The sequence below is a fragment of the Rhynchophorus ferrugineus genome, unplaced genomic scaffold, assembly GCF_030347505.1.
Source record: "Rhynchophorus ferrugineus isolate W39M unplaced genomic scaffold, kcgeb_rfMv2 rfM2, whole genome shotgun sequence".
NCBI classification, from domain to species: Eukaryota; Metazoa; Arthropoda; class Insecta; order Coleoptera; family Curculionidae; genus Rhynchophorus; species Rhynchophorus ferrugineus.
In genome coordinates, this window is record NW_027472581.1 from 5,310,777 (window position 1) to 5,331,497 (window position 20,721).

The 20,721-nt window shown below is 31.9% G+C and overlaps 1 protein-coding gene and 1 long non-coding RNA gene across 4 annotated transcripts in view; one reads left to right on the forward strand and one right to left on the reverse strand.

The window, feature by feature from the left end:
- Positions 1-20,721, reverse strand: part of LOC143190458 (START domain-containing protein 10) — a 70,996-nt gene that overhangs the window by 36,499 nt on the left and 13,776 nt on the right. The window contains exon 1 of one of the 3 annotated variants that reach the window (XM_076394765.1): positions 18,614-18,754. The exons of 1 other annotated variant lie outside the window; for it this stretch is intronic. The gene's annotated coding sequence lies outside the window, so the exon portion shown is untranslated. Of the gene's footprint in view, positions 1-15,688; positions 15,693-18,613; positions 18,755-20,721 lie in introns of those variants that run through there. One more of the 3 variants, XM_076394767.1, reaches the window with a different exon arrangement.
- On the forward strand, positions 19,033-19,480 carry LOC143190464 (uncharacterized). Its single transcript, XR_013004242.1, has 2 exons — positions 19,033-19,286; positions 19,353-19,480. It is a non-coding gene; the product is annotated as an uncharacterized LOC143190464 (long non-coding RNA).

The following is a 20,721-nucleotide window of genomic DNA, read 5'->3' on the forward strand; positions in this document are numbered from 1 at the left end:
TTACTTCAACTGTATTTTCCCTTCAAAAAGCAATGTTTTATCAACGCGCAAAATTCCTTTTTATCCATTTTAATTCACTATAACAAAATTTGCTTCAGTCAAAATGCTATAATTCACAAACTAATGATCTGGTAGCTGTCAAATTTATACACGCATCTTTTGAGAGTTAGAGCTAACTAAAAAACATATGGATTTAATTCTAGTAGCGCCATCAATGTGTCATCAATGTGATGTGTTAATAGATCAGATCATATTCAACTTCTCATCCATATTGCATCGTGTGCAGCTCTTGTATAACAGTGAACTAGAATACACACTCAAGAGAACTGAGCAATGTGATGTTGTGTAGTTTTGTAGTGAAGTGTACTAAGTGGTAAAAATACTGAAAAGTGTTACTACATTTTATTTTAATTGAGAGTAAGTAAGGGACAATAAGGGTTTAAAGTAACTGTACAAACAAATTGTTAAGTTAGTCGGCAAAGAATAGTAATAACATATTAATGATTTAAAAAAAAACCTTATATGAAGATGTCGAAAGTAGCTTAAAAAATTGCAGCTCTAGTTCAGATCGCTCTAGTCATGTAATGTTAAAAATATGGAAAAATACAGTGCCTAGGTATGGACAATATGTTCTCAATCCTCCACGTAATAAGAAACGTTTAATAAAAGTGGAGACTTATTGGCAGATTCAGTAGGTAGTCATAAATAAAGCAAAAAAGTCTGACCTACAAGTATTATAATAAATTTTAAATGAACTTAGGAGTAATTATTGATTTTCAACTATAAAATGTTTAGACCAACCAAGTTTATCATTGGCATTTCTTACATTGTATCGATTTATATAATTTATAACTTTTTGGTAATTTTATATCATTAAGCGTTGATGAATATTTTAGCAATTGACTTTAAAATTGGACATTGACTGTTAGCTCTATTAGAATTATTTTTCCTATAATGGTGTTTTAATGATACAAATTACAGTACGTGTACTAATAATAATTAATAATTCTAATACATTAATAATTTTAAAATAATTGTTGTTCTCTTTACATACGTTATATAGTGGTTAATAACGTATTCTATTTATATAAAAAATTGAGACTAATTTAAAACAGTTCATAGAGCAATATATTTGAGAGGCCGTGTTATTATCTCACTACCTCTCAACAAAATTAAGACTGGGTTTACTAAAGTTCCTTACTTTTTGTTTCTATGCAATAGCAGAGACCGAGCAAATAACTAGACCAGAAAGAAATAGTCGTCGGAGAAGCTTAAAGTTGATATCTCCATATAAAGTTCTTTTATGATCGCTATATATAAAGTTGGAATCTCTTCAAACATATAGTTTCAATATATTAGACGACTTATGGCTGACCCATACTGGACCACCAAAAAGAAGGGTGGATTTTTTTAAAGAGGTCATAGAGAAATGTTTACCCAATCATAAAGACCCTAACTACAAAGAAATCGTCAAAAGAACGCTAAGAGTCTTAAGCTTTAGATTTCCTAATTAATCTAAAAGTAGGGGTATGAGTGAAGAGCAAGATGAACGATTTCACCAGGATATTAGAGATGAACAAAAGATGCCCAGGAGGAAAGATTGGAGGCTTCAGAGATGCTTTCCAGTTAAGCCAAAATGTATAACGAGGAGCCTCACTGGGAAAAAAGAAAATGTTTTGGTGTGTGATAATGAACTTATATCAGATAAAAAGAGACATATCGTTAACGGCTTGTAAATAAAATAATACTTTCCAAGTCCGTTTTCATTTTTTTAAATACGTATCACTAAACATGAATATTATCTCAGAAAACCTAAACAGCCATTAGAAATGTTTTTGCCGACCTGTGTTATTAGCGTTTGCATATAGTAAGAAAAAAATAGTCCGTTCAATAAAACGGTGAACTCACGTCATCCAAATTCATGACGTCAAAATGTCGCAGTCTTGCCACAACTTTGAATTCTAGTTCATTTCGGTTTTATTATATAACAAAATTCTAATCTAAATAATGTATCGTATTATTGTAAATTGTAATTGTTAATCTAGAAAATTCTCTGTTTAGTTAGCAAACATCATAAATAAATAAATAAAAACCATCAAATGCATATTTGCGCAAGCCTTCGATAAGGTTTGGCATGAAGGCCTTGTTCATAAACTACAGAAAATGCTACCAAAACAACACACCGAACTATTAAAATCGTACATTACAACCAGAATGTTTAAGAGTTAAACAAGAAGAAGTTTACTCTACAATAAAAAAATCTAAATCAGATGTACCACAAGGAAGTGTACTGGGACCAATGCTTTATGAAATTAATTTATGAAATGAAAATATTACGATGGCTACATTTGCTAATGATACTGCCATTATAGCTGTCGGAGACAATAGTGAAGAAGTCTCACGAAAATTACATCAGGCATTTAGCAATAACGCTAAATATCTCGGAATGAATCTTGATGCAAATCTTCGCTGGAAGGAACATATAAAGAAGAAAAGAAAATAACTGGAATTGAAATATAGGAATATGTACTGGATTGGAGAATATGTACTAATTGGAAGAAAATCACAATTATCAGTACATAATAAATTGTTATTATATAAGCAATTACTGAAACCTATATGGACATACAGAGTTCATTTATGGTGGATGTTCTGCAAAGAGTAACATAAATAAAATACAAATTTTTGAGAACAAAGTCCTGAGAGGGATTGCGGGCGGACCCAAATACTATAGAACTGATTACCTACATAGAGACGTTCAGATACCCACAGTCGGTCAAGAAATCAAGAGAATTGCAAGGGGCATGAGGAAAGACTCCGTTCTCATGAGAATATTGAAATATTGCAGCTTTTGAATACCACCAGAACAGGACACAGACTCAAAAGAAACAAACCATCTGATCTTGTATAGTGTTGACTAGTGAGGTGCATATAATAAAAAATACAGCAGCATTAATATATAAATATTATTTCACCAGAGACTGAGATAGGGTCGATGGGTCCTCTTAGTAATATACCTAGATTTAAGTTATCATAAAGACAAATTGTAGGTTAGACGGAAACGACTAGTAACAACGTAATTAAATAATAAAAAAGCATATATTATCAGGTTCCTATTCGAAGAAACTGATTAGAAAAGCAATCTGTTTCTGACACTATCACTGACTATTAAACAGAGTATTAATAAGTAGCAATTTGAAATTTATTAAAACAAGCAAAACACTAAAACGTTTGCGGGTTTATAACCTGTAATTATAATCACCAATATTTTGAAGAATTTTGTAACGATTTGACAATAAGGTGAAATTTGTAGGCTGATTCGTTTAATAGATTAATAGTTAATAGGAAAATTTTGTCTGGTTTTGAAACGAACTTACAAATTGTCATATAAAATACATTCCACATCGTGATGACATGAGCTCACTGTTATTTTGCGTAGACTATATTATACATTACATTATGATGCTGAATACAAAGATTTTTCGAAACAAATTGTGTACTATTGAGATGTTAAAAAGCATTTAACACAACTGATATATATTTTTGGATACAATTTCTTACCCAAATCTTTTAATTAAATTTGTATATGCAAAATTACGTTACGCTACTCTAAAATCAACACACCAGTCTTTGTATATGTAGATAATTAAGTGGAATATCTTCTACGCTTTGTAAGGCTCTCGTTAGTGTGATTATTAATTAATCTAATTACATAATCTGAATAAAGTAAATATTTAAATGTTGACAGTGCTAGGGATCAGCGAAATAGTATACATCTTTAATCAGTAACTAGATATAAAATAGTACTCAATACGTCGGATTGGTTGGCGCAGTAGCAAAGGCGACAGGATGGTTCCCCTACTGCTGCAATAGTCGTGGGTTCGAATGCTACTGATACATTATCGTACATTTATGTTTGTGATTGTTCTTAGGCAAGAGTCTAAAATCCGACAAGAAAAATAATCCCAGTCACGCCGGTAATCAGGCTGCATCATACCGGATATCTTCTGGAATGACCTCTAAGTTAGTCACTCGCCAGTCGAGGACCGTGGTTTGGAGCCCATGTTAAACTATAGGTCTAGTTTACATAAACCCTCGTTGGTAAAGGAGGGACTAAAGGTAAGAGTAATGAAGCTAAACTGATTCTTGATAAGTTTTATGAAGACTCTGTATCCGAGAACATCAACTGACGTCAAGTAGTGCCATGCCAACAGTGATGATTATATCAGTATTACGCTAAAACATCTGTAAGATGTCGTTGAAGTGACAGTTGAGCTTGCTCACAATTAACTAAAAACAACAAGACGTCAATTATTTAGACTATTACTGCAAGTTGTTCAAGTAAAAACATATTATTTATTCATCATACGTCGACATGCAACAATGGATAGAATATGAATACGTTAATATAATCCTTATTCAAAAATTTGGTAATAGGCATTCACGGTAATAAAAATGATATTATTCTACAAAAATAAAAATCTGAGGAACGTTGAAATGTTACAAAAATATATTCATTTATATCTCTCAAGCATCAAACATTCGTGAGTACAAAATATTTAAATGATAACAAATACCTTATACATAAATCATTCTAACGTACAGTATGTAAAATTGATTGAATATTGTTTTCTGTTCGCAAATTCGGTAATCATTTTGTCATTAAAATTGTCTATTTCATAGATAAACAGTTTTTCAGTATATAATGTGGAAAGAGCTACTGAACGATCTTCGACCGTTGAATTTCTGAGGAACGTTTTGATGCGCTTTAGTGTTTACAGAACACCTCTCTGCCTCTGATGTTATCATGGGTGTTCGTTCCCATGATACGGAAGTGAGTTTATTTTTAGGAAAATGTACCGCAATACTCTCCAAAATATTCCGAAAAGAAAAGTAAAATTCCAGCTTTCCTTCGTAAGAATATTAAAAAATTCTTCACATTAATTAAATTAAGGACAACTTCCATGGTCACAGTTATTAATATTGTTATTACGAGATTAACTGGTCGAAAGTTGCGTAAAATTCGGATACAGATAACCGATATCACACGTACATCTCCACTTAAAAATAGGTCTTGTATGACCGTGTTGGCGGACACAGAGAGAGGAGTACCGCGGCGATGTTTCAAGGAGCTCGCAGAGCACGATCGCGTGGCCCAGATAAATAATAGAGATGGCATGAGTCGTAGACTACCGACGGTAGGTTATTCCACTGGTCCACATTACACCTGTGGCTCCATTACACTTCCATGGCTTTTTATATCATTTATTAGAAGAAGGATTCGCGAATGCTTAGGTTTTGTTTTGTTTTTGGTAACAATAGAAAATATGTTAGCATTTTAGTGAAATTGCATAATTATTTTTTGGGAGCTTCTTTAGTATTTTCATTGAAATAACTAATCTAATAGTTTGATAGCTTCTCTCATAAAACATTGATTATAATTATAGATTTTCAAATAAAATACAATTGCAACTGCCAATATCTGTTCTAACATAATTTTATATGATTCTGCTTTGATTTAATACGAAACTAAATTGAAATGAAAATAATTTAGTTCGGAGTTTTATAGATATGGGACGACAGGCCCGAGTTTATGTAGGAAGCATGATAAGCTCCTAATGTTGTTCGGTTGATAGAATTAATTCGTGGAACTTAATGTCGTTTAACATTATGCTGGGTGAGTGCAAAATAAATCCACATTTTGCTTATGTACGCAAATAAAACTGTCAAACACGAATCGCCGAAATATCTGACAGCATAATTTCAGAACCCATGCAACAAATAGGATATTTCTTTTTTGTTGTGTTCATTATTGTCAGGATTTATGTCTCGTAATATGAAGAGAGGAACATGCAAAGGATATTGATAGAGTGAAGTTCTTTTAAATTGGTTTAAATCAAAATAGTTTTTTTATTAATTGCATTTTACGTTAGATATGCTTAACATAATCTTAATTTACGAATTAATTTGTTACTAATGTTTTGTTGTACTTGTATTAATAGACAAGCAAGGCGAGTACACTACCAGTACCATACACTTATACACTAAACAAGTTCGTGTGGTTTGGTTCGTTTCAATCTCCTCATTTCCTGTGTGTTGACCAATAGCTGTATTGCTTGGATTGCTGTGATTTGGTAATCTTATTTCATGTTTTAAGGCGAAATCTTGTATCATTTTGTTTATCCATTTGTTTTCGACGCTATCACGCAGCTCTTCGTTGGTTACGTAGCGATAAGCATAGTCGGATACTACTTGGTTTGATGTTTTGGTGCAACCACATATTTGCACTTCGTAGGTCCAAATTGGCTTTATGATTGACTTATAAACCAATATCTTTGATTTGAGATGTATGTCGAGGTATTTGGCTGATTCTGCTTGAGGAACCGAGCGCAAGGGGAAACGCAATCATTTCGCCGCAAGGCAAAATTAACATGGACAGATTTCGAACTATTAAACTTAATTTTCCAGTATCTAGCCCATTAACTGCTTCTTTTTTCTACAAGCTTATACAGAGATATATCTTTTGCCATGACAGCTATGTTATCGGTAAATATTCCAAGTGCTGTATCTTTTGCTGGTCAGATATCAGCAGTATAGAGCAGATACAGGAGTGGTTCCAAGATACTACCCTGTGTAACTCCAACCGAAGTAGGTTTAAGTGTTGGGAGTGCCCTTTCATGCGAGACTCTACATTTTTTTTGAAAATATAGGATTTGAAATAGACATGAATAATCGAAATAGTATATATATACATGTATATATATATGTATATATATATTTAAAATAATCCACCCTTCAAGTCGTCTAATATCTTGAAACTATATGTTTGAAGCGATCTCAACTTTATATATAGCGGTGATAAAAAAACTTTATGTGGAGATATCAACTTTTAACTTCTTCGACGACTAGTTCTTTCTGGTCTAGTTATTTGCTCGGTCTCTGCTATTCCATAGAAACAAAATAGTAAGGAACTTTAGTAAATCCAGCCTGTTGTTCGAGCAACATTGGAATTAATCGAAAATATTCAGCTTTTTTTGCAAACCTGTATGTCTTAGTTTTTTGATTTTTGTCTCCTAATATGAAGAGAGAAACATACAAAGGAGATTGATAGACTGAAGATCTTTTAAATTGGTTTAAATCAAAATAGTTTTTTTTATTAATTACATTTTACGTTAGATATGCTTAGCATAATCTTAATTTACGAATTAATTTATGACTAATGTTCTGTTGTACTTGTATTAATAGATAAGCAAGGGGAGTACACTACCAGTACCATACACTTATACACTAAACAAGTTCGTGTGGTTTGGTTCGCCTCAATCTCCTAATTCCCTGTATGTTGACCAATAGCTGTATTGCTTGAATTGCTGTGATTTAGCAACCTTATTTCATGTTTTAAGGCGAAATCTTATATCATTTTGTTTGTCCATTTGTTTTCGACGTTATCGCGCAGCTCTACTGGTCTACTACTCTACTATTGGTTACGTAGGGATAAGCATAGTCGTGTACTACTTGGTTTAATGTTTTGGTGCAACCACATATTTGCATTTCGTAGGTCCAAATTGGCTTTATGATTGACTTATAAACAAATATCTTTGATTTGAGATGTATGCCGAGGTATTTGGCTGATTCTGCTTGAGGAACCGAGCACAAGGCGAAACGCAATCATTTCGCCGCAAGGCAAAATTAACATGGACAGATTTGTAACTATTAAGCTTAATTTTCCAGTACCAAGGTACTACCCTGTGTAACTCCAACCGAAGTAGGTTTAAGTGTTGGGAGTGCCCTGGGAGTTACACAATGGTATATTGGCCTTCAAAAGCAAGTAATATATCAATTTCTGTATTTTTTTTTGAATCAAATAGATTTTTTTCAGCAAATAATGAAAATATATAATAACAGTATTGAGAAATATATGGTTTATATATAGAAGTGTTAAAAACTATCATTCAACTCCCAATTCATTTGCGAGAAAGGTCAATGTTTCTCTGAAAAAACACGTGTTTTAAAACGCTTTGTGTAATATACTTAGAACAATATACGACTGTTGCTATTTATATTTCTGACTTTATAATGAAAAAGCAAATATTAATGATTCAAATTGAATTTATTTTTGTTGGCTTTCCACATTAGTCCAATTCAATTCCTTGGTCATATTTTTTTCAAATTTCTAGACTAAACTATCCCCTTAATATCATATATCTAACAGGATATAATAACTAAAGAAACGCTTTTCTAATTTTGCGAAAAAAAAATGAATATGATGTTTTTTAGAACTATTGAAAATGATTAATACTACACTAGTCACTACGCGGTTGTTTAACTATCGAAAACGAATGTCGATACTTGTAAAACTGTATCTAAATGTGATAAGAATGGTTTAGCGGAACACTTTGATTAGTTACAGTATATTTTTCACAGACATTTTTTACCTTGCGGTTGGCACGTGTTTAATGGTGTGAGAATTTCGATTGAAACAAATATAATAGTACGTAGATGTCGGTTAGCACGAAGGAATGTTGTTATGAAATATTTATCAAGTATACTAGAATGTTTTGTTATTTATAGCAGTAATTGTAGAGTAATTAAAAATGGGCTAAACAAAATTTTATAATGTGTGTTCATCAAAACTATGGCAACTTTTCAAAAACTATTATTTTATTCAATATTGGTGCTTATAAAACTAAGAATATTGCCAAATATTTATTAACAAAACATCATGTCGGTTACAGCATAGAATTTGACAAAATAAAAGTTCTAATTTAAGTCAAAATTTAGTAATAATATATTATATATAGAATAAATAAAAAATATTTATGAAGAAAAATTGGAATAATATATACACATAGCATAAAAATATAGAATAGGAAGATTACTAGAGATCTGAAATTAAAAATATGACATTTAAAAAGTCTAAGAAAAAAGATAAAGTGCTGAGGAGTATTGTGAATGCACCCAGATACTCTAGGAGACCTTGGAATTTCAATTACCGTAGAGGAAGTTCAAGATTCGCAACAAGACATAAGTGCTCCAACTCTTGGACAACAACGAACGCAATGACGCACACTCGAGAGAACCAAACTGTGTGATCTTGTATATTTGTGTAGGAAGTGTAGTAAATGGTAAAAATACCGAAAGGGGCTACTAACTGTTTTTAAATTGTATTGGAGACTAAGTAAAGGCCAATGGGTTCTAGATAAGTATCTAGTTTTAAGTCACTGCAAAGATAAATTGTAAGTTAGTCAGCAACGTCTAGCAATAATATATAAATAATGTTTTTTGTGCCGGCAATAGCTCTAGAGTTTAATACTCAGGTGATATGAATGGATGCTAAAGACAGCTTTTTTCACACATCAGCAACTGCTCCAACGACAAGAAAGAAAGGAGTCATTGTATCACATAGTTACTGACAACTGAAAATGGGTTCATTTTGACGAAAAAATTGGGTAGATGTTTACGCATCCACGACAAAATGAAATATCCAATGTCCGAAGGTGTATATTGTATGACCAACACAAATGTATTTCAAGTTACTTAAAGCTATACAACTTATTCATTTAATCCAGATCTTAGAACACAATACTCTCCCTTATGTGACTTAATAGATTAAAACTTATCAGGTGGTGCAGCCTTAATGAAAAGTTCTGCCAAAACGATGTGCTCACTAGGCATACTGTCTTCTGATTGCGACTTGTTCAGTTCGATGTAGCCTGTCTTGACTGGTATACAGTTTGGAAATGCTGAAAAACCGCGAAATCGCTGCTAACCCCCCTACCATATCATTACAGAATTATCAAACTAATGTTTCAGTAACGCATACACTAGAAGAAGCTTTAAAACGTAAATATTATCATGTTTTTGGGGTAGGGGATTCCAAAGAACCCCACTGGATCTGTGTCTGATATTTCCTTTTCTTTTTACCAACTAGGGTTTATCTGGACTGGACCTACTGTTTAGCGTGGGCTCCGAACCACGGTCCTCGGCATTAAGCCTACCGACTCGCGAATGATGAACTTAGAGATCATCCCAGAAGATATCCGGTCTTACTCAGTTTGGTTACTGGCGTGACAGGGATCATTTTTCTTGTCGGATTTTGCACTCTTGCCTAAGAACAATCACAAACATAAATTTACGATCATGCCACTGCAGGATTCTAATTTATAACTCTGGCAACAGCAGGAGGACTGTCCTATCGTCATTACCACTGCGCTAACCAAGCTGGCGTTCCTGATCTTGGCAATTGTTAGCGAGCATTAATATTTTACCTTAATATTAAGTAATAATATGTATTAAATATACAGTAAAATGTTAAAACTTTTATATATGTATTATTCGACAAGAAAAAATATCCCAAAAAGTAAAACAGGCTAAAGCGTCACACAGGTTAACTTTCTAGTCAGTTGTTCCACACGAACGCTGGTTAGTACTGTTAAATATGAGCTTAGAACTACTGACCTAGGCGTCAATACTCTTGATTTGCATCCTTTGTTCTATTAACTATCGATCGTTCGTAAAACCTATTGACTGGTGAGTGATCAACGTGGGTATTACTTCAGTTACTGGTAAAGTTGAAATGTTTACACAGAATCAGATACTCTATCGTAAACAATAACACCATCCATAGATCGAGATTCAAAACTTGATCTTTACTAATTACCCTCAACTGGATTAATTAGTTATATTTAGACTAAATACAGACCATTATCTGATTGGAAAATATATTTCGAATAGCAAATAACTCTTATCACAAAGAGAATTTTCAAATATATCTTAAGCCTTGTTATTATTCCCCTTTGCGTTGTTTCCATATAATTTATTCAATAAGGAACTTGTAAAATATATTATCTCAAAGCATTAAAATGGCTACGTTTTATACGCGGTACTTAGTAATGATGGTTTTATAATAGATTGTTTTACTAATGTTTTGGTACGTTTCGGTGAACACCGTCGATATGAAGTTAAAATTTCTGTTTTAAGCTATTAATTTTAATTAACGTTTCGTACAGAAGCGAAAATAAACTTAATTGGTTCGGTTTTCCGGAATAGACGCAGAGCCTTTCTAATATGATAGTAATAATTGTAAATAATAATGTAAATTAATCTTTTATGTTTTCGTTTTCGCTTTAAAAAATCATCTTATAATAGTTCAATAGAGCTGTCAACAATAGTCTGGTTAATTCAACTCATAATACATTAAGTTTAAAGGAATTATACATAACTTGATTGACTGTATTAATAGTGTAACATATTTATTTCACTCGACAATGAAGAGCGAGCGCGCTTTGCAGTATTGTTATTGTTTTGTTTAAATATTATAATTTCATTACTTTTAATCAACTTTTATGTCTAAAACAATTAAAATGTGAGTAACGCTTCGTATAATAATAATTTTGCTATGTTTTTCCTACGAATTTACATTTTATAAATTGTTCGACGCGATTACCTTAAATTTTCAAACATCATGTTCATTCAAACATGTTTAGAATTAGTTTCATGTTTTCATACGTTTCTTTTAAAAAAACTGAAGATGCAGTACATATAATACTCTTAAGCATAAATAGTTTTTACACTATTACTAAGGAACGTGACATGTTAGACAACGACATCAATAGACATTGTTTTTAACAATGGAATAAGGAATTCAAAACACGTAATCTAATTTATGTTTATCAGAGCAAATAACAGACGATCGTGGCACTTATTGCATTTTTTGCAGACATATATTACCTTTTCATGTATGTTCCCGTTAGTTTTGATCGGCAGTTGTTAAATCCCATGTTAATACATTCTATATTCACGTCTACTTTTTTTAGACAATATTATATGGGTTGGAAAATAAAAAAATATTATATGATACTGCGGCAAAAAGTTTAATTTTCATCATTAAAATCATAAAGCACTCAAAGGTATAAGTAACCGATCCTAACTTAATATATTCGATTAAAAATACATTACATAATAAAATTCTGAAACAACTCGTCACATTCGTCATTTGGTTGTTATCCATTTTATCCAAATTACAATATAACGGAATATTTTGTATGGAATAATAATATTATAAATGTGTCTGCAACAAACTTAATATTGCAAATATTGTTTACTGTTTTTATAATCTTAGTGTCATGTCACTCTTTTAAAATAATTAATTCAATAAGCCATGCTGCGTTAATCGAAATAATTCGTAATCGAATGGGACCAAGTCCAGTGAATATTTGAGGTGTGGAATGTATAAAAACGCTATAAATTATCTCTCTCATCTTAAATATATACTTTCTTAGAATCTTAGAGGACTTATCAGACCAAATTTACATCTAGATTTACATTTTTACTACAAGCTTATTTCTAGTGTTGATAAAAACAACTTTAGAAATATGTGTAAAAATGATTCTCATTCTTCAGAATATATCATTAAAACTTCACGGAAGGGGAATGCTAAAAGTTCAATGCAATTCTAATATTCTGTGCCGATAGAATATCATGTGGTAATATGTTGTTCGATAAATAATTTCAGGAAGATATAAGAGGATATTTCATTATTTATTAAAAATACAATGTATATATTGTGCAATTTGTATTGCAAAACAATATATTGTTATATTATTTTTAGTTTATATTGAATATAACATCACATCACCTTATAATTCCAGAAAGAAACAAATGAATATTCAGTGAGGTGTGACACATGTAAATTTAATTATATGATAGCAGAATAAATTAGCATACAACCTTCAGAATGTCAGTATTTGGTATAAAAATATAAATATATCATTAAAACTTCACGGAAGGGGAATACTAAAAGTTCAATGCAATTCTAATATTCTGTGCCGATAGAATATCATGTGGTAATATGTTGTTCGATAAATAATTTCAGGAAGATATAAGAGGATATTTCATTATTTATTAAAAATACAATGTATATATTGTGCAATTTGTATTGCAAAACAATATATTGTTATATTATTTTTAGTTTATATTGAATATAACATCACATCACCTTATAATTCCAGAAAGAAACAAATGAATATTCAGTGAGGTGTGACACATGTAAATTTAATTATATGATAGCAGAATAAATTAGCATACAACCTGTTAAATATGTTACTACTTTGGACGCAAAACACTCTGTTTATAATTAATAATACGTCTATGAATTATTACTTATATTATGTTCCAGAGTCAAGATGGAATTATTTAAACTTTAACAGGTACATAAATAAGTCGCATATGATTAACAAAAGAAGAAACCAACGGTAAACTAGTAATTCATATTACCATCAAGTATTAACGCGAATATACGAGGGCAGTTTAATACGTCAGTAACTGAATGAAATGACTGAAAATGTTGGGCGAGCTGCGTCACTTAGTTCGTATTTGACAGCTATTGATAGGACATAACCTCTCGAAATTTAACCAAAATGGCAAAAATATTTTCGAAATCAAGGAGAGGCTTAATAAATGTAACACTCAACCATTAATTTCAATTGTTAAGAAGTGTTTTATTTAGTTCCGTTGTAGTCATATCAACCCAAGTGACGCCGAATGTTCAGTGTGCTCAAGAGAGGTGGTCACCAGTTTGTCATTACTAAGACAGTACGCTGATGCACAAATGTGTAGTCACTATACCAAAAATGAATAAAATGGGCTAATAACTGCTACCCCATCCAGCATATTCCCCAGATTTAGCGCCCTGCGACTATTTCCTGTTACCAAACCAGTATAAATGACTGGATGGTAAGGGATCTGGGTTGAATGAAGAAGTTATTAGCGAGACAAGTGTATTATACTTGTATCAGAAAAGTGATAATCAATCAGCGACGAAAACAACACATATATTATTGAAAAACTTGAAAGTTGCTTTTTCTATTATCTGACATGTTTTAGTATTCAGAATTTCAAAACAAAGCCCTCAAAACTCACTTTAAATATATTCAATAGAATTTCCATTTATATTCCTTCTTTTCCCTTGGTAGATTTTCCATAGTTTAGGAACCTGCAGCTGTCTTTAAAAATACTTTCACAAAATGTTTATATATACTCAAAGGCTTAAATAATATATCTTCTTGATGGCTTGGTCCTACAAGTATTCGTAGTGAAAATTACTCCTATTTTTTTCTCACAAAATGTAAAAACATCATATTTTCTTATAATTCCAAAAAGAAAATTATAAAATAACACTATACTAGGTGCGAAATATGCAAATTTAATTAGCATATACCTTGTTATGTACGTTGAAATTGTATACTCTAATCAGAATCATATTTGCCAATACATCATTTGTACTATTAATAATACTATGGAATAATCCAACCGTAAGTGTGCGCGTTGTTATCTTAATGAAGAAATAAAATCAATAACAAATCCAACCATACGCAGTTAAATAATTTGTATTAACTCCTCAATTCCTTTTAAATTCCACAATATAATGAATTATTATAACATTATTGATAATAATAATGCACGTCAATTCAATTAAATATTGTAAGTAGTGAAATAAATTAAAAAAAGACTTACCAAGTATTTACAAAAAGTCCATTTACGATATAAGTAAACCTGCACTAGGTGTGTCGATAATTTAGTTCCGGCTTTCTTGTTAAAGAAAACACGTTATTTACAATAGATTGTTAAATTGTATTATTTATTTAAATTATTGTCCATTTTTATTCTACATATTTTGTCCATCTCTCAGGCAATTTATGAATGTTATTCCAGAAAATCAGTTTCTGTTTTGAGGTAAACCATTTATCAATAAAGTTTTTTAATTTATTTGAAATGTGTGAAAAATTTATGTGAAATATATAAAAAAGTGAAGACATATTCTGCAAGCCTGTTAACTATGCACTATGTATGCATTCAATGTGAAAATTTGGTAGTCGGATGGAGCCAGATATGGAGAGTACAGTGGGTGCTATAAAACTTCCTATCCACTATCGTTACTGTTCAATGCAGAAATGACCTCCTTTCATACCTTTGAAGTAACATATTATCAATGATTGTTAGATTCTCCAATTGCTTATCATTCTATTCATGTGGTACCAATCTTCCCGTCGTTTGATATCGTTCACAAATTGCTCCGATTCAACTTTTCTACCAATTGTTTTTGAGTATGCGTTGAGTTTTCATCCAATAGCCTCAGCAGTTCTGGATCTTTAAACATTTTCGGCTTACCAGGATTTCCTTTGTCTCGAACGTTGAAATCGCCACATTTGAATTATTAAAGATGTTATGATTGGAACATGTTCACCGTAAGCCTCTAGCAGCAAACGATGATTTTCAGCGGTTTTTTAATTTCAGTGAAACAAGAAAAGTTCTACAAAGACACGTTTTCAGACTCGACATTATCGAAAAATCATAAATCTCTAACGCTGTTACTTTGGTGGAACATAGCTTGTGTGGGTTTGAGATTAATGTCAACAGATTAAAATAGTATAAGCATAAAAACATAATGTTGCATCCTTAAGGCTAGCGAAATCTATTAACAAAAACCGAAAAGAAATTACCGATGCTCCTAGTATTTACGTTGGTAATGAAGATCATTAAGAAATCTATATAATGGACTTTAATTGTTTGTAATAAATTCGTAAATTTTGTGTTTCCATGATAATAAACCAACATAACATTTTAACAATAATAAAGCCTAAACAAACAACTAATTGTTATATATATGGAAATACAGTAACAAAGGGCTTACAGCAAGTATTTTCAAAAGACCCGTTTACAATACATATCATACACATTGCCAATTTGTACCCCAGAATCATATTTTACTACATCGTAATGCTGTAATTACCCAATAAAATAAAATCCAATCCGCATTTTTTTTGGAACCTTTCGAATACTTATCACTATGGGTTATTCGATACTGTTATAGTACTAGGTGCGTCGATAATTTCGTTCCGGTTTTTTCGTTAAAGAGAACGCGTTATTTACAATGGATAGCTAAATTTTATTATATATTTAAAATATTGGAAATTTGATTTTACACACTTTGTCCATCTCTCCATCTAGTCGGATGGAGCCAGATCTGGAGAGTACAATGGATGCGATAAAACTTCCTATCCACTATCGTTATTATTCAATGCAAAAATGACTTCCCTTCATACCTTTGAAGTAGCATGTCATCAACGATTTTTAGATTCTCTAATTGCTTATCATTCTATCCTCGTTGTATTAACTCCTCATTTCCTTTTAAATTCCTCAATATAATGAATTATTATAACATTATTGATAATAATAATGCACGTCAATTCAATTAAATATTGTAAGTATTAGTTGTATTGTTGTAGTGAAATAAATTAAAAAAGACCTACCAAGTATTTACAAAACGTCCATTTACGATATAAGTAAACCTGCACTAGGTGTGTCGATAATTTAGTTCCGGTTTCTTGGTAAAGAAAACACGTTATTTACAATAGATTGTTAAATTGTATTATTTATTTAAATTATTGTCCATTTTTATTCTACATATTTTGTCCATCTCTCAGGCAATTTATGAATGTTATTCCAGAAAATCAGTTTCTGTTTTGAGGTAAACCATTTATCAATAAAGTTTTTTAATTTCTTCGAAATCAAAAGCGAAGACATATTCTGCAAGCCTGTTAACTATGCACTATGTATGCATTCAATATGAAAATTTGGTAGTCGGATGGAGCCAGATATGGAGAGTACAGTGGGTGCTATAAAACTTCCTATCCGCTATCGTTACTGTTCAATGCAGAAATGACCTCCTTTCATACCTTTGAAGTAACATATTAGCAATGACTGTTAGATTCTCCAATTGCTTATCATTCTATTCATGTAGTACCAATCTTCCCGTCGTTTGATACCGTTCACAAATTGCTCAGATTCAACTTTTCTACCAATTGTTTTTGAGTATGTGTTGAGTTTTCATCCAATAGCCTCAGCAGTTCTGGATCTTTAAACGTTTTCGGCTTACCAGGATTTCCTTTGTCTCGAATGTTGAAATCGCCACATTTGAATTATTAAAACTAGCTTTTAGACGTTATGATTGGAACAGCAAACGAAGATTTTCAGCGGTTTTTTAATTTCAGTGAAACAAGACAAGTTCCACAAAGACACGTTTTCAGACTAGACATTATCGAAAAATCATAAATCTCTAACGCTGTTGCTTTGGTGGAACATAGCTTGTGAGGGTTTGAGATTAATGTCAACAGATTAAAATAGTATAAACATAAAATAATAATATTGCATCCTTATGGCTAGCGAAATCTATTAACAAAAACCCAAAAGAAATTACCGATGCTCCTAGTATTTACGTTGGTAATGAAGATCATTAAGAAATCTATATAATGGACTTTAATTGTTTGTAATATATGCGTAATTTTTGTGTTTCCATGATATAATAAACCAACATAACATTTTAACAATAATAAAGCCTAAACAAACAACTAATTGTTATATATATGGAAATACAGTAACAAAGGGCTTACAGCAAGTATTTTCAAAAAACCCGTTTACAATATATATCATATACATTGTCAATTTGTACCCCAGAATCATATTTTACTACATCGTAATGCTGTAATTACCCAATAAAACAAAATCCAATCCGCATTTTTTTTGGAACGTTTCGAATACTTATCACTATGGGTTATTCGATACTGTTATCGTAATATATATATAATATATAAAATAAATTTAGAACTGTTTATATCGAACATATCTGTGTCGATAATTTCGTTCCGGTTTTTTCGTTACAGAGAACGCAATGGATAGCTAAATTTTATTATATATTTAAAATATTGGAAATTTGATTTTACACACTTTGTCCATCTTTCAGACAATTTATGTTGCGCAAGCGTGTGCATCATGCATTAGGCGTGTATTGAATGAGAACAGGTGGTAGTCGGATGGAGCCAGATCTGGAGAGTACAATGGATGCGATAAAACTTCCTATCCACTATCGTTATTATTCAATGCAAAAATGACTTCCCTTCATACCTTTGAAGTAGCATGTCACCAACGATTTTTAGATTCTCTAATTGCTTATCATTCTATCCTACCAATCTTCCCACCGTTTGTAATCGTTCACAAATTTTAGATTCAACTTTTCTACCAATTTTTTTTGAGTTTGTGTTAGGTTTTCATCCAATAATTTCTGCAGTTCTGCATTTTCAAGCATTTCAGGCTAACAAGATTTTCTTTGCCTGGAACGTTGAAATTACCTCATTTGTGCATGTTCACCATAAGCCTCTACCAGCAAACGATGATTTTCAGCGATATTTTTATTTCAATGAAATAAGAAAAGTTACACAAGTACACCATTTCAGATTAACACCACTTCAGTAACTTGTGTGAATTTGAGGTTAATGTTAATAGATGATATACGCATGAAATAACGTTGCATTCTTATGGCTAGTGAAATCTGTTATAAAAACCGAAAAGTAATTATGGATGCTCCTGGGATTTACGTTGGTAATGGAAAAATAAAATCAATAAGAAATCTATATAATATAGACTTTAATTATTTGTATTTGATACTTAATTTTTTGTAATTTCATAACATAATAAACCAACATAACATTCTAATAACTATAATTGGTCATCAAGGCAGCTGAATGTTGTAAATAGTGAAATAAAGTAACAAAGGACTTACAGCAAGTATTATCAAAAAGCCCGTTTACAATATATGTCATATACGTTGCTAATTTGTACTCCAGAACCATATTTTACTGCATCGTAACGCTGCAACTACCCAATAAAACCAAACCCGATCCGCATTTGTGTTTTTATGGAACGTTTCGGATACGTATCACTTTTTCCCGTTGTCGATGTAGTTCGTAAAGCGAAAGTGAAGCGAAAATAGGTTAGCGGGCCACCACTGTTGGCTGCGCGACGATATCTGGTGACGTAACTGGACCGCGAAACATCGAACGACGTCGCTGTCGGGCGTCTACTGGCGTCGCGATGCGGTGGCCGTAGGCAGATGACTGAAACGGTTTCTCCCACGCGGCCCGCGCTATTCCTACAGAACAAACAATCGTCCGTGCGCCGTACAATTCCCAAATCAAACTCATTGTTTCATTAATAATACCTGACGATAAAAGCCGTTGTGTTGGTGTAAAGTTGCGGTCTTCGATTGCTCTTTTAATGAGGTTTATTGATTTTGACGTGCGTCAAAATCGGACCGGGTTCTTTTTTGTACCTGGTATAGACAAAATAATGTGAACATCATGCAATATACTACATCTTGTCGCATATTGCGACAGATTACAAATAATGTGACGCATTGTTATTGCTTAGTTTTCACGCAAAGTCTTTCAAGAAAGGTAAAAGTTACAATAGCATTCGATTAGGTTTTGTTAATCATTATATTTGTTAAGAATTAATTGCAGATATATTGCTTGTCGAGAAGGATATTCCATCAAAAACTATTTGGATATGTGGAGGGAAGCATTGTTAACCATAATACCTTGGGTTTGAATGGACTCGATTAGACATACAAAGGAAACAAATTAGAAATTAACAGTTTAGTGATTGAATTGGATAATGAGTGGAAAAGTGAAAGTGACTGAAGAAAACTTTCAGGATATGTGATAATGATGTGCAATGCTAGACATTTTTGAGACAAAGTGATGAGAGTGGAAACAACTAAATGTATGCACATAATTAATTACAATAGTATTGTAGGGCGCGTAAGATTTGTGTGCACAGATATGATTGTAATTGTTTAAAATTAAACATGAGCATTAGGTTACAACGTATGAGGAGAGAATGAATACTAACTGTTTTGTAGATATGGTAAATACATTAGACAGAATTCGGTGATTAATTTTATGAAGAATGGTGTACACAGATAGTAGCGGAAGAAATAAAATATACAGTGATATCAAGATGACTTTACAAGTAAACACACCATTGAAGGAAACAAGAACTATACGAAAAAAGTAAATATGCTCTCGAATGAAAGTAAAATAGGTTTCTCAGATATACAATTTTCAATTAGGTGGACTAGGCCTCCAGGGGGATACCACTACATAAAAAAACGCGCCTAGAAACTCCACCTCATGGATGGCGTGGAAAAGAGTTAAATGTAAACAAAACAAATATAACCTACAAACTATTATAGCTGTGTCTTAATTATAGTTTTAAGTCCTTAACATATGTATTAGAGTATTAGATTTACTATAATGTTAAAATAAAAATTATATTTCATAATATTTTTGTTCAATTATTTTACTTAGATTAGAATTTTTTTGTATGTCAAAGCCAAACTGAACTAAAACTCAGAGTTAATTCGGCAACATTGCAATATTTCGACGTCGCAAATATCCATGATTAATTACTAAAAAAGCCTCGAATAGACTCTATACTCTCTATGTTTATACGTTTTGCGTTGTAATTAATTGTAATCGTTTGTATATGTTGATAGTTATTATCATTCTTATTAATTGTAATTAAATTTGTACTCGGTCCTAAATAGCACAAGAGGCTGGCGAGCCATAAAATAAAAACTAATAAATTTAAAAAATGTTGCAACCACCCTACTTATCAGATTTAGTACCTTCTGACTGCAGCATATTCAGATCAATGCAGCATGGTTTGGCTGGTGTACAGTTTCATCAAATATATCAAAATACTTTTCGATACCATTTTTGTGGTACGATTTGTCCTTTGTTTCAAAATGGGCCTTAGTTTCGGTGATCACCTCTTCATTCGACGGAAATTTCTTCCTAGTGAGCATTCTTTTGAGATCTTGGAACA